Here is a 14,922-nt window from a genome sequence, read left to right as displayed (position 1 = left end):
AACACCATGTGAAGCAAATATTAAGAAAGAGTGTTGTATATCCAAGATTTGACAGTAGAATCAAGTTTGCTCCATTCCTTGGGATCGACAGGTGGGGCTTTGTCTTTAGGATCGGATGAGGCAGGCTTGTCTTCCGGGGGAGGTTGAAGATGAACATCAACTCCAAAACTGATACTGTGAGTTTCAAAGAGTTCTCTCCACAGACCATAGTTCATATGATCCAGATCTAAGACTAAGGGGACAACGTTTTTGATATTAATGGTGGAGGATGGTTTGGTAGAATCTCCAGACATCGTGAAGGGAATATAGAAGATATGTGATTAAGACAATAATAATAGAAAGAAGGGAACGAAAGACCTGGTGTGAAAGAGATCGAGGAGAGGCCAAGGAAAAGAAGGATCGATAGAGAGAATGAATGAATCGACAATTAGGGTTAGGCTGATACCATGTAAACTAATAATTTCCCATGAAAATCATTCTCATGCATTATACGGTATAAATACAGATTACAAGTATTTTGGGCCCTTGGCCTAGTAATGGGCTAAACTATGAACAAATACAATGTACAAATAATATACGCTAACACGGGGATACTAAATCTCGAGCGTGTTCTAATATATCTTCTTCCACTGTTGTTTTCATAATAAACATAGCCTTCCGTGCCTTGATCTTCAATTTCCTTAACACCCATTGTTGTCTTCAGGTTCTGGCTGCTTTGTCTCAGTTCCATGTACAACTTCCTAGATATCTCAACGCTGTATGTAGGACTTGATACATGTTAACCAGGTGTTGTAGTTACCATTAATGAGTTTCTTGATGTCGTGTAGTACTTGAAGATCGCCCATGGATATGGGTTAGGATTTGATACCAGTTTGTTAACTTGAAATGGTTTCCTTTAATCTGTACACAACAAGGAGATAGTAAGGATATGGACCTTTTTGGGAGAGAGAACACACAAACTTGCTTTACGTGATTTCTTGCTTAACTGGAATGAAAAACTACATGCCATATAGAGGCTTACATGAAAAACGGTAATATAGGAAACATAAAAAACTACCCACTGATTTGTGTCTATCCCTAAACAGAATACGGTCAAAAGCTAAACTGAAAAAGCAAATAATGCAAAAACATAAAATAAAAAGTTAAAACTAAACAAAAGCATGCACAACACATGCATATATCCCAAGGATAATCAAGTGGGTGTTGTTACTTCAATAAGTTATAACACCAAGTTTCAAAATTTAACCCTCATGGCCCTCATAATTTATTTTTTTTGTAAATTTTTTATGATTTTGAGGTTATTCCATTGTAAAAAATGTTATTGATTAAGGATTTAAAATAGATTGTTAAGTATACATGAATACCGAATTTCCATTTCACAGTAAAAAAAGTTGGTCACATACAAATAACGTTGAATTGATTACCTTCTACTTTTAACAACCACCTCTTCCTTCATTTTCTCCAAATAAAGAACACCAACTCTAAGCTTGTCAACACCTTTTTAGGTTGACCAGATCGTCAAACCTTGTTTTTGGAAAAAGCTCCTTATTATACATTTTATAGGAATAGTTAACTTTTAAGTCTTCTGAATCAATCACAATCTGTACAAATTTCAAGCACCAATGTTTCCATAAAATACAAAAAAAAGGACTAAATAAGAATATATGGTGAAATTTGAAAAAAAGTAATTACTTTTTATGGGTTGTAAAAGAAATATCTTGGGACTCTCCTCAAGTTAGTATTATGGGACTTCAACATATCAATCTATCCTCTAGATGTAGTAATGATAATCTCAATACCTAACATAAAATAGATAAAAAAAACGATCCAATTGTTTTTTTATACCAAGATAGTTGAAAGGAAAAAAAATGATAAAACACTAATCTCATTGCATAAATTTGCCTTAAAGAAGGTCATCACTTCACTGGTAGTTGATGAAATTCTTGTAACACAATGAACTCTGCAGTAAAGTCATGTCAGCAACGCAGTAAGCTAAGTGATACGATTTTAATGAACATGATAACCATGGAAGCAACATGCTTATTATGGTGGATAGAAACAATCTTAATTGTTAAGGACTACCTGCTCACCTTTGACTTTTTATTTTCCTCCCATGCTTTGATGAAAGACAATTTCTTCTCCTTATGGACCCCAGCCAACGTGATATCTAAATCTGAACAAAAAAGATTAACACAATCTCATCAAAATAAAGTATAAAAAGATATGCAGAATTTTTTTTTTCAAAACCATAGAGTTGGAATGATATGACATCCGCAAAAATTACCTTTATCAAGGAGTTCCTTGAACTTTTCGTCCACCTCGGGAACTTGGAACTGGAGTCTCTGTTGAATTTACAATCTCATCAAAATAAAGCACAAAAACATATACATAAACCTTGTTTCAAAACCATAGAGTTTGAATGATATGACAGCCGCAAAAATTACCTCTATCCATTAACAACATGCAAACATAATTAATTAAGCGAAAAATCAAAAGAAATAAAAAGTTTCAGGAATTATGATATGCTTGAAATTAACAAAAACTCTAGAAATATCAACAAAAACACACACAAACACATCTCTATCACTACAAAATAAGCTTTTGCATGATTGAAAACTAAACAGAACTATTTAACTAATAAGAACAATTTATGAAACTAATCACTAAAATTAAGATGAAATCCATGCCGCCAAAAGAATTCACAAAAAAATAAGCAACAGTTACAAACAGAGCCACACAAGAACTCACTGTGCCTAATTATAATCCTAAAAACATAATATTATAATCAAGAATCAACATCTAGCATGATCACAAAACCATGACCACCATACACGCCAATGATTTATTTTAAGGAATTACTTGCTCTTTTGTTGTCTACTTGCTCTTTTGTTGCCACTTCAGTTCACCATTGAAACCCCTTGTGGTGTTGGAGTTAAATCCTATACTCTATTCAAGTCATCCATGCTTCTAAACTTTGTCTTCTTTCAACCCAATTATTTTGATATAGTTTCGAGATTACCTTCTTTTTCTGTTGAGTTCCCTGTCACACATATCAATCTTCGAACTTTTAATCCATGACCTCCAATTAGAGAATTAAAAGTATTAATTTACAGACCTGCAAATTCAAAATCAAAGATTGAAAGGTCTCAATTTCCTAATCTAAAGACTCAATGTTGCACAAAGATGAGTTACAGGTGATACATATGTCATAAAAGGGAAATTTTGGGATTAAATATCTATTTTAAGCATTTCGTCAAACACCTGTCGTGCAACTCAAATGGACTCCATTTTTTGAGCATTAATCACAAACATAAGTCCAGGTTATAGTACCACCTTAGGATGAAATCGACTCCTGTGATACATGAGAAGCCAATACCAAAAACAAAGGTGATTTCAAATTCTTCATTTGGTTAAAGAAACAATAAAAAATGTGCATACGATTCACAAATCAAGACTTTATAGAATAAATCACACCTGAGTCTGCAAATGGAATTACATATTCACTTCTTCTCATTGTTGTTTTCCAATTACCTCCTCAGCTTCAGAGAGAAGCGATCATTCACATCATCATCGTCCCAACTCTGAAATCCCCCGACTCCAGCTCCGATTCGGACTACAGGAATAAGGACGTCTTTGTTGATGCGGCCAAGCTCGTTAGGGTTGGATGACATCAGGACTGCGATGTTGGTGACCGAACCGAAAGGCGGTTTGGATATGAAAATAAGAATGGATTGGCAAGAGAGGTAAGCGTTGGAAGGTAGATAGATTTGGAGGATGAAACTGAAAGAAAATGGCAAAAGTCTAAAGACGGAAAAGTTTGGTGGCCAAAATCAGAAGTGGAGAAAATTTCCTGTAAACAAGCCTCCCCACAATTAAGTATATATATAATATGTGTTTTAAAATTTCAACACTAACATGCTACATATTTATGGTATTCCTCAAATTCTTTTCATTTCATTTATTGAAGTTTCAAAAAATTGCAATAGAACCATGTATATTTTCACAAAGAAATTATAATTTGGTCTAAAATGTCAAAAGCGGTTGAAGTTTACCATGGAATTACAACAATTTAATAATTGGTCAACCATTAAATGGAAACGAACTTTTCTAAATCATTAAGAAAACTATCGTTATTTGATTTTCAATGACCACTAACTAAATTAATATATTATAATCGACAAAGCCTATCAATTAAATTCAATGCTCTAAGACTAAGAGATACAAAATAATCAAAAGTTTAATATTTATTTTTGAAATATCAAACATGTGATTTCCATAAGTGAAAATAGATTGTTACAAATAAACAAATTACACATTGAATTGTTTGTAAAGAACATGGTTAGTCAAAAATATCAACAATAATTTTACTAAAACAGATTAGAGGTTACTACATAAAAAAAAATATTCAATGATATTTTTGCATTTTGGTTTACTAAATGTATCTAGAAACATAATTCTAATTCTACATCACGTGACGATACAAATATATTAGTGAATCATGAAAAAAAAGGTTCAACGATAAGAAAGTTTATATCTAAAATTGGGTGTATAAAAAGTGTTGCGCGATTAATTATGGACAGTTAACCATTGGTAATGACATGTACATTATGATAATGACATTTGTTTTCAAGGATTTTGTCAATATTTTAGTTTTTCGTACAAATAAGCATGTGTTAAAAAATAAATGATAAGTTGGGATATATAGGTTTCTAATATTTATATCGACTTTATTTCTGGTTAAAAATTTGATGGTGTTTACAATTAAACATAGAATTTTCATTGAGGTCTTGATCTATTTTCAAGTCTTGTCAAAATGCGACTTTGAGATCATGTATTTGTAATGTAATTGACAAAAAGAAAGATAGTTAATGTAGACTTTTTATTTCTCATTTACAAAAGAAATTCTTTTTATTAGAAAAATATTTTAATTAAATATTTAAAATCACCATATTAAGGCAATAAACTTTAAATATTCTTAAGTTTTTTTAGAATTAACTCATACGTTTTCTTTATTCTTAAATATGTACAATTTATTGTTAACGGAGATTTTTAATTTTAAATATGGACAATAATATGACAACACTTGAGACGTTATGCCAAAAACCATTTGATAAGGATATTTTTAATTTTAACTATGGACAATTATCTAATAACATTTAAGACGTTATGTCAAAAACCATTTGATAAGGAGATTTTTAATTTAACTATGGACAATAATCTCACGATACTTGAGACGTTATGCCAAAGACCATTTTGATAAATATTGTCAATCTAAGCTTATAAATTATTATAACGTTAATTAAATGTAACCAACTTTAAAAAATTATGAATTGTTTATTTAATGCCCCACTTGAATCTTACTTTGACGCTTATTATGAGAACCTCTCTAGAACAAATTGACTTATTATCTTTAATAGAACCCATAAAACATCCTATTTTAATTGGCTTGTTTAACCTCACTTGAATTTTCTAGTTGTAGCAAACTATTTGCACAAACAAAACTAATCGTCTCTACAAACTACTTTCTAGAAAAAAATATATGTACAAACTATTTGCACAAAAAAACTAATCAATAAAAAATTCACTTTAGTGACAATTTTAGTAAATAATAACAAAATAATCGTAAAAATGATTAATCGAGACCTTTTTTTTGGAATTTCTTTGTGAATATATATATATATATATATATATATATATATATATATATATATATATATATATTCACAAAAAAAATCCAAATTGCATAATCTTCTTGCAAGATTCTTTTCCTTCACCTCTCTCTCTCTCTCTCTCTCTCTCTCTCTCTCTCTCTCATCATATCACATTTGACGAACGAAAACACTAGTCCTCACCACCGCATCCCACCATGGTTTTCTCTAAATTGTTTCTCTCTCTCATAACAATTTTCTCTAAAAAAACATAGATTAAATTAACGCTAGCCTCCCTCTCATGAAATCTGTAAATGCTATATCTTTTTCTGTTCTCGGTCACTTATCTCAACCTATTCGCTTTGTGTGTGCATGAAAAATATTATGATTAGGATATCAGGAAGAATGGTGGCTAGAGCCAAATCGATTTCGAAAGGTGAAATCACCTAAAGAACTTGATGGATTGGCTTCGAAATCGATTTCAGTTGTAGGTATTTGATATGTGTCCATAAATATTTGTAAACAATCCTAAATCTTTATTTTTTATTCTTATTTATTTTGTATTTGGTAGAATTACTCTTGTTGATAATTATTTAGATGTACTAACTATATGAACAAAAACAACTAATCATCTCTAGAAACTAATTTCTGAACGAAATTATTCGCATCTGTCATTTAGCGCAGGTAAACAACTAGTGAATATATATATATATATATATATATATATATATATATATATATATATATATATATATATATATATATATATATATATATATATATATTTGAGAACATGCTAGTTTTGTGAGACAGGTCGACGAAATCCTAGTCACTTATCTTGGAAATCAAAAATAAAAATAAAAAAAATATAAATTGCAAAATAAATCAAGAAATCCAAAAAAAAAAAAAAATTTAAATATTATTTTCTTTATTTAATTTATCCAAAAAATAAAAAATAAATAAATAAATCACCGTTTTTTTCAAAATATGAGTGAAATATTCTATTAGAATATTACACCGTAAATAATAAGATCGAATTTTTAAAATGTTATAATATTCTAATATTCTACTAAAATTGGTGGATATGTTAAAATATTTTAATATTCTCCTTGAATTGTTAGATTTATTAGAATTTTTTTTTAATATTTATAGTTTAATATTCTCTTAGAATATTATAACATTCTAAAAATTTGATTTAAATATTTACAGGATAATGTTTTATTAGAATATTTCATGTATATTTTGAAAAGAAACGGTAATTTTTTTTAATGTTTTTTTTGTATAAAATACATGACCAAAATAATATTTAAATTTTTTTTTGAAAATTTTCATTTATTTTGGATTTTAAAAATATGTTTTTTATCTCCAAAATGAATGGATGAGATTTTGTCCACATGTCTCACAAAATATAATGGTCTCAAATATATATATATATATATATATATATATATATATATATAGAGAGAGAGAGAGAGAGAGAGAGAGAGAGAGAGAGAGAGAGAGAGAGAGAGAGAGAGAGAGACTGTTTTTCAATTTTGCCTCATAGTTTTACAACTAGTAATGAGAACATGTGAGTTATAAAGATAAATTTAAAATATGAGAAATTAAATATTCTCCTACTTTTTGTTCATACATATTCTCCTATCCAATAAAATGGTGATATGTGTAACATTTAATGCTTATTTAATGAAATTTAATGATATTTTAGGATATTAATATAACACATGTTATTATTTAAATGGATAGGATCAAAATGGTACGAGGATATTTAATTTCTCTTCAAATATTTTTTCCATCGTATCATTATTATTGAACAAATATACAAGTTTTATTATTAAACTTAAGAACCCGTGCGTTGTTGGCGCAGGTTTAGATGGTACAGACGAATTTGGGCAATGAGTATCTTTCGGGTTTGGATAGATCCGAACAAAATTATGCAATGGGTTTCCTTTTAGATATTATATTAGAGCTAAACCAAGAAATAGATAAAAATTAAAGAAGTTGGCTTTCTTAATGAATTTTCATCTTTTGTTGCCAAAATTATGGGACATTAATTAATTACCAATTAAATCATAAAAGCCAAAAAGGAGTTTGTAAAGTTTAAGTGATTTTGTTATTCATATTACTCCTCCTAAAATATATTTTTTAATTGATACTTAAATATCTTTTGGACACACATGAGATATATAAAAAAAATTATTTGAACTAACATTTAAAAAATAATGGAATTTAGGATTGTGCGAAAAATCAAAATTAACCTTCACCGAAGATAATTTATATGAATATCACCTGTTATGCATAACGATAATAAGTACAGGATGATAACTTCACTTCAATTTTTCCAACATAAGAGGAAATCTTATAATTAATATTTAATACAATACATGATAATTTAAAACACATTTAATCCGTTGGTAACTGCAAACTGCAAACTGCTACCTAGTATATTGGTTTTTTTTTTTAAATTTTAAAATAACAATAAAAGAAAGAATCGAATAGTTTTTATATAAGTAATAGTGTTTAATATCTGAATCAACATATAGTTTTTGTTATAAAGCCTCGGAATTAGTAATTCCTCCTTATCTTCGTTTGTTATAAAGTATACCTTATCTTCGTTCGTTATAAAAAAACAAATATATTTGAACTAACATTTAAAAAATAATGGAATTTAGGCATGTGCGAAAAATAAAAATTAACCTTCACCAAAGATAATTTATATGAATATCACTAGTTATGCATCACGATAATAAGTACAGGGTGATAACTTCACTTCAATTTTTCCAACATAAGAGGAAATCTTATAATTAATATTTAATACAATACATGATAATTTAAAACACATTTAATCTGTTACTAACTGCAAACTGCTACCTAGTATATTGGTTTTTTTTATAAAAATTTGATAATAACAATAAAAGAAAGAATCGAATAACTTTATATAAATAACAGTGTTTAATATCTGAATCGACATATAGTTTTTGTTATAAAGCTCCTTATCTTCGTTCGTTGTAAAGTATACCTTAAATGGCATAAACTCTCTCCTAGAAATCCCAATAAATTGACTTTCAACTATTCCATCTTGTTCTTCATCAACTATCTGTTGGCAAATCCACACACATCAATAAATTAAAATTCATGTAATTGAATTTCACATATGATTTTCCATAAGAGTGTTAAAGGAAAAAGTGGCCCTCTTAAACTTAATGATTCGTAGTTCTATTTTGCTATCGTATATTTTTTGTATACCGCAATCAGATTTGCCACCGTAACGGATGTTTGTCTACCGCAGTTGAATATCTTGTTTTGATTTGGAGTTGAACCGCAATCTCTTTACCGCAGTGAAGACTTCTTGGTTTCATCAACTGACTTAGTGTGTTAGCATTACATTGTGCAGTGAACCTTGCATGGTCACTTAGAGTCAGTAGTTTATTATTGTTCATTCAAGATGTAACTTTATGAGACTCTCTAAATAGAGTCTCCGTCTTCATGTATTTCTACACATCTCTTTACCACTACTTCTTATCACATATCTTATCGATCTTTCTGAACTTTCACTCTGAAATACTAAGATCATTTGCTCATATCTCTATCTTGCTTATTATATTCGAGATCCTCTTCACCTTAAACTGATCACACATACAAACGTGTGTTTCAATGCAAACCTCGTTATGAATCAGTTTGGTGTATACTTGATATACCTTGTTGTCATTTACATTTCCTTTACGTTTCAGCACTTTATATTTCCGCAACTAGCAATCTAACAACTCTAACTTATTATTATTGTTGAGCTTACATGATCCTTTGAGATTAACTTATTCCGCAACCATTATCTTGTACTAACGTTTGTTCAACTGTTTCTCCCAAAGTTTTTCTCTCAACAATTGGTATCAAAGCCAAAGTGGTTGCTTTTCAAACAAAACTCAAATTGTTATTAGTGCCAAAGTGGTTGCTTTTCAAACAAAACTCTAATTTTGAAAAGCCTTCTATACCACTAAAGCTCTTTCTTCAAAAAAAAAGAACAAAAAAAACAAAGGAAAAATGGCACAAGATTTATCATTGAATGTTTCCAACAGTATTGGAGGCTCGAACAGAGCACCAATCCTTGTTGCAAATGAATAACACCATTGGTCCCAAAGAATGAAAATGTATCTTAAGAGGCTCGGAAGAGATGTGTGGAGATCAGTGGAAAAAGGACCCCATGTCCCTATTCTTACTCCTGTTCAAGCAGATGGTGCTCAAGCACGACTAGGTGGAGGTCAAGCTACAATGAATTGACCAACCAAATATGATCTTGACAAAATGGAAAATGATGCTATAGCCTTCTATGAAATCTCTTGCGGTGTAGCTCCAGACAACATTGAGATCGTCATCAACTGTAAATCTGCTAAAGAGATTTGGGGCATGCTCAAAAATCTCTATCAAGGTTCTGAACAAGCTCAGGATAGGAAACTCATCACTGCTCTCAATGAGTTTAACAACTTTAAAGCTCTTCCTGGTGAAATTCTTGACGACTCGTTCAAACGATTTAATCTCATCATCACGGATTTATCAAATGCTGGTACAGTTCGAAGCAATCATGAATCAAATCTAATGTTTCTTAATGGCTTGGGAAGACATTGGTCTACCGCAAAGATGATTGTGCAAGGAGATAGAAAGATTCATACTTTGTCCTTATTCAAGTTGTACGGAGAACTCCAGGCACAAGAATCAACTGTGCTGATCTCGGTGGTCCACTTGCCCTGATAGCTCAAACCCCACAAATCGAAACCTCACAGTACTTATATCCTACCGAATCATCCTACCCACTTTCATAGGACAACCCACCGCAATCATATGAAGCAGATGCTGAAATGGATGATGAAGAAGAATTCCAAAATGCCATTGCCCTAGTTAGTCAACAATTCAAACGACTACCACCAACCTCATTTCGCAAAAATTAGCAGTTTACCAAACCACCATTCAACCGCAACTTCAATTCGCAGTCTAACCACTCATGATATCCTCGAAACCTTCAGCATCTACTGCAACCACATAATACACATCATTCCAAAGAGGCACCACAATCCAATAAACCATCAGACTCTGGTACCTCAACTGAAGAGAAAAATAACGTCATCATTTGTCACAAATGTCATAAAGATAATCACTTTGCCAAAGATTGCAAAGCAAATGTGGTTAAGGATAAGACATTCTATCTTAGAATGGCCCAAGAAATGGAAGAAAAAGAAAAGGCAAGGGCATATGTTGCTCATGTGAAAAGAGATCATCAAGTGTGGTCATCCGGAGATGAGGATGAAGACTTTGACAACATCAAAGGAAAAGGGAAGATATGCATGGTTGCAGCTACTGAAGAGGACAAATCGACGAAGCTAGAGAGAAACTACTGCTACATGGCCCAAGGTGGCACCCTCAGCATCGTCGAACAGGTACAAATCATGATCCATTCTAAAAATTTCAGCATGCATGATTGTGAACCATACATAGAAAGACTTAATGACACATTTGATGCCGTCCTTTCAGACTACAACAAAGCACTAGATGAAAAGAATATAGCGTCCCAAGAGCTGTATCACGTGAGAGGAAGACTTGAGGATAAGAGACTTAAGGTTGCTATGCTAGAAAATGATTTGTTGTTAGAAAAAGATGCTAGGATGTTGAATGAAACTCAGTTAGATAGTGATTTAAATCAAAGGGATTAGCCCAGAGAGAAATTGTACGTTTGAATCAATTAATAGAAAAGCTTTTTAATGAATTTGAAGCAATTGAAAACTTAGTTAACAATGGAACTGTGGACAATACCTATAATTTGGGATGGTCCAATAGGTACTTAACCAATGAGGACTCAACTCCCCGATTCAATGCTGGTCGACCATATGTCCCACCGGATCATGAGTTTCATTATCCAGTTAATGATAAAATGTTTCCTGAAAACATAAGATGCCGCTTCGGTCGACTTCATGAACTGAGTAACAATTGGGTCATCAAGGAAATTCTTCCTGAATCCTCGGGTTATCCAAGTGATCAAATACCCATCATTGGCACAATTTGTCCCGATTCTTAGTCCTCTTCAGATGTAGATGAAGAAATTATCGTGGAAGAACCAGAAGTAGTTGTAAATTGTCCATCCTTTCCTTCCATAAAATGTCCCAATAATGAACCATCTTTGACATACTTTGCGGTTGTCCAGTCATCCGCACCGCAGACCGCAGTCAAAAGCACAGTGACCATTCAACCCATCCTTCACGAATTACCAATTGAGAATTTTGAATATGGTCAATGTTCAAAAAGTCCTGAACACTCTTGCTCAGATGACTCAACTCCTCATTTTTCAAAACAGTCAAAGGTTTTCAAGAAACCGCAGTTAAACATTTATGACTGCGGTTCTCCAAAAACACAAGCAAATTTGGCTTTCAAAGAAGAACTCAGATCCCGAGGTAAAAAGCGGGATACTGACTACAAAAACAAAACCTTCAAACAAGACAAAATTTCAAATCAAAAAGGTTTCGAAACCCCACTGCTGCTAAAAATCTTTCAAAAAACACGGCAGTCAAAGGATCAAAGAAAAAAGAATGTACAGTAACAAAAACATTTTCAAATACTCCTACAAAATCCAAAAAAAATTCATGTCTTTCAAAAGTTTTCCTTTCAAAGATATTCCTTAAACGATCCAAAGTGGAAATGCATCTTACCAACTCCTGAACCATCAAAATCACATCCATCTGTCAAGAAGTCAAAACCTAGGAGTAATTCACGTGCCAAAACTTTTTCAAATCCCAAGGGCACCACAGTCAAAACCCTTCCACACACCAGTCACAAGGCTCAAACTACAGACACTGAATCATTGACCAAGTACGACGTTTGGATAAACGAGAAAAATCTTTCCTTTGTATTTTATCTACTGAAAACGTTTTGTCCAATACAATCTCGTAACATCCTAAAAGTTACCAAACACCTAGGACTAGGTCTAAAAACTGACATAAAAATTGTTCCTAAGTCTCACGTGCATGCATCCAGTAAGAAAGTTTCTCATGTGTCCCCGGGCTCCAAACGTGTTTGGGTGCCTAAACTAACCATTTAATTTTTTCAGGCAATGTGCAAGGAGGAACAAGAAGAGGAGTGGTTAATTGATAGTGCCTGCTCCTTGCACATGACCGGAAGGTTAGAATACATTCGCGACTTCAACCCTATCTTTAACGGTGGACACATCACGTTCGGGAACCATGCAAATGGAATCATCAGGGGTTATGGTGTATTAACCACAAGAAATTTCTCAATTCAAAAGGTTGCTTACGTGGAAGGACTCAAGCATAACTTGATCAGTGTGGGCCAACTATGTAAAGCTAGTCATCGGGTTGAATTTGATAGTGAATATTGCTACATAATGATGAGTGATAGAAGAACCTGCTTGATCAAATCCAAATCCGAAGGAACAATTTATCCTTTGGATGTCTCACTGATCATTGGAAAACCGCAGTTGTGTTTTCTATCCAAAGCAATATCCGAAGTTAGCTGGTTATGGTACCGCAAGCTAGCTCATCTGAACTTTCGGTATATCAATAACCTGGTCACCGAAGAACTTGTATGTGGTCTCCCAATTCTGAAATACAACAATGATACACTTTGCCCAACTTGTGAGTGTGGAAAGCAAACAAAGGGAAGCCATCTACTGGTTATTGATTCTTCAATTGTTGAACCATTAGAGCTACTTCACATTGATCTCTACGGTCCATCTACCGTAGCCAATCTTCATCACAAAAAGTACATTCTGGTTATAGTTGATGACTTCACACGTTTCACTTGGGTCTTCTTCCTAAGACTCAAATCAGACACACCGCAGATCATGATCAACTTTATAAAAGAAATCGAGCTTCAAATCAAGTTACTAGTCCAAAGAAGTGGCAATGGAACCGAATTTACTAATCATCTCTTGAATAGTTTCTTGGTTTCAAAAGGAATTAGTCACAACGTTTTAGCTCCCTACACACCGCAACAAAATGGAGTAGTAGAGTGAAGAAACCGTATACTGGTGGAAGCAACTAGACCAATGTTAAACTTTGCCAACCTTCCTCTATACTTCTGGGCCAAAGCAGTGGCAACTACATGCTTTGTTCAAAACCGAAGCATCATTTGCAAGCGTCTTAACGAGACTCCGTATGAGGGCTTCAACAATCGCAAACCCAATGTCAGATTCTTCCACATATTTGGATGCAGATGTTTTATGATTAACAACAAGGATCACCTTTACAAATTTGCACCGAAATCAAATGAAGGCACTTTTCTTGGCTACTCAACGAATAAAGTGGCCTATATGGTTCTCATTAGACGTACAAGACTGATAGTCGAAAGCTTCGATGTCAAATTTAATGACTATTATGTCCGCAACACTGCTCCGTCAAGTGAAACAAAAGCTATCCTGGAAAGTGATATACCAGTCTCTTCGGGTCCCCTAAACATAGTTGAAATCAACTATGATGATCTTTTCGACCCCGCAGAGACAGCTCACTCTTAGAAATCCTTGTGTCTCCAGTAGCTCAACAACAACATGTTGAAGTATATGGTCCAACTCTATCTGAAGACATGTGACTCAATACTTCAGCCTCGCCGGTTGAATGGGAAAGTTCAACTCCAGTTCCAGTGACAACCATTGTAACACCAGTCAAAATTAAGTCAATAACAATCACATGTGATTATGCCAATCATGTAATGTGATTTTGTTAAACTAGTAAAGTGACAAACTTACTATGTAATTCGTGATAAATTCTAATACAAGTATGAACTTTTATGATAGAACTCAAAGTATACGTCCATACGATTCCAAAAATATAGAGAACGTCTAAATCTGACTTCGCATGAAGAAGTTATGATAAACCGAACACTACAAATCTCTATAATAATATGAATTTAAAATAGACTTAGAATTAGCTATTGGAGTCTAAAAAAGAGTTGTAGTACTCAGAATTACCTAAGCGTGGATATAAAGAACGTCAAAAACGGAGCTTGTATGTGAAAGTTACGACCTTTCGAAGATTCAGCTGTCAGAAACCCTAATCTGACTGAGCTCACGATGTGAGCACAGAAACTCACTACGTCAGGAGTCATTTTGCCACATCTCGGAATCTAGAAGGTGTGTGACGAGGTACGAGGGGATAACATCCAAACTCATGACGTGAGCAATGATATCTAACGACGTGAGGAGTCACATTGCCACCTTCGGAAGCTAGAAGACGGATGGCAAGTCTACGAAGAGATAAGTTCGAAACTCACGACGTGAGCC

The 14,922-nt window shown here is 32.9% G+C and overlaps 1 long non-coding RNA gene across 1 annotated transcript; it reads right to left on the bottom strand.

Annotated features, from left to right (window-relative positions):
* Positions 1–2,647: 2,647 nt before the first annotated feature.
* LOC145163185 (uncharacterized) lies at positions 2,648–3,568 on the bottom strand. The gene is made up of 2 exons (XR_013739629.1): positions 3,475–3,568; positions 2,648–3,040 (listed from the first exon to the last, which is right to left on the bottom strand). It is a non-coding gene; the product is annotated as an uncharacterized LOC145163185 (long non-coding RNA).
* Positions 3,569–14,922: the final 11,354 nt, after the last annotated feature.

This window comes from Lactuca virosa, chromosome 3 (assembly GCF_052849685.1).
Source record: "Lactuca virosa cultivar CGN04683 chromosome 3, Lactuca_virosa_CGN04683_v6, whole genome shotgun sequence".
Lineage (NCBI taxonomy): Eukaryota > Viridiplantae > Streptophyta > Magnoliopsida > Asterales > Asteraceae > Lactuca > Lactuca virosa.
This window is presented reverse-complemented; position numbering and strand designations above follow the sequence as displayed.